Source organism: Dipodomys spectabilis, unplaced genomic scaffold, assembly GCF_019054845.1.
Source record: "Dipodomys spectabilis isolate Male_0828 unplaced genomic scaffold, ASM1905484v1 ptg000298l, whole genome shotgun sequence".
Classification (NCBI taxonomy): Eukaryota; Metazoa; Chordata; class Mammalia; order Rodentia; family Heteromyidae; genus Dipodomys; species Dipodomys spectabilis.
In genome coordinates this window covers 880278-881603 of record NW_024870975.1, presented here as the reverse complement: position 1 = coordinate 881603, position 1326 = coordinate 880278, and the positions used below count along the sequence as shown (strand labels likewise).

Genomic DNA, 1326 nt, shown 5'->3' with positions numbered 1-1326 from the left:
GTGTAGGACATCTTTAAGAATCTTTTGTAGGGCTGGTTTGGTGGAGATGTATTGTTTCAATTTTTCTTTGCTATGGAAGGTTTTTATTTGGCCTTCAGTTATGAAGGAGAGTTTAGCTGGGTACAGTATTCTTGGTTGATAGTTGTTTGTTTTTAGGGCATGGCATACATCATTCCAGGCTCTTCTTGCTTTGATTGTCTCTGCTGAGAAATCTGAGGTGATTCTAATTGGTTTCCCTTTATAGGTGATTAACCTTTTCTCCTTGACAGCTTTAAGGATCTTTTCCTTGGTCTGAGTTGATCCTGTGTGGATTATAATGTGATGGTGGGATGTCCTATTCTGGTCTGGTCTATTTGGGGTTCTAAAAGCTTCTTGTATCTGAATAGGCCTATCTTTTTGTATGTTTGGGAAGTTCTCTGCTAGGATCCTGTTAAACAAATTTCCTAGACCATTAACTTCTGTTTCTAGGTGCTCCTCTACACCCATTATCTCTATGTAGTCTTTTGAGAAACCTCCATACTACTTTCCAAAGTCTTCGAACAAGTTTAAACTCCTAACAACAAGGCATTAAGGTTCCCTTCTGTCCACATTCCATCTAGCATCTGTTCTTTTAAAAATCTGGAATGCTTCACGAAGTCGAGTGTCATCCACAGTCAGGGGATATTCTTCTCTTTATTGTTCCAATGTTAGTGTATGTGGTACTGAATTGAGCACAGAACAATTTTATATATAAAGTGTAATTGATTTTCTTAAACTAGACAATTCCACAAAAATTAAATTCAAAAGAATTGTTGTGAAATTTTAGAACCATGTATTTCTTACATAAGAACACATTTAAGAATAAAGTCAAGATTGACATGTCCAAAACAAAGTAATTCCATATATTTGTTGTTCAACGGATGTGTAGGAGGAGGAATTCAATTATTCTGTACAAGGAACCTGCCATAATGAACACTATAGAAAGTGTTAAGGTTTGTTAAAAGTTTTAATGTTTTAAATATGTTTAATTTTGGGAATTTGCTCATATATGACAAAATTAAGACTATTTAGCACGCTGTAAAACTTTTCCATAAAGCATTTAAGATTCATGGTAGCAGTCATATACTACTAAGTATGTACATTTCAGAGTTTATAGAAACTTTACTAATGAGAAATTGCAAAGTGTTTGTGTAAAGAAGCAGAGTGAAGATTTAAGACATTAACTTCACAGTTTCTGTTAAAATTTAAGGGATTCCTTACTTTATATGTTAGCGAGGAATAAATAATGGTATAAGCCATATACAAATGATGAGATGAACCATAAATAATAATCTTAGTGGGTAACTT

General features: G+C 33.7%; 1 non-coding gene across 1 annotated transcript; it reads right to left on the bottom strand.

Moving 5' to 3' along the window:
* Positions 1-612: 612 nt before the first annotated feature.
* On the bottom strand, positions 613-714 carry LOC122127304. Its single transcript, XR_006151121.1, has one exon. It is a non-coding gene; the product is annotated as a U6 spliceosomal RNA (small nuclear RNA).
* Positions 715-1326: the final 612 nt, after the last annotated feature.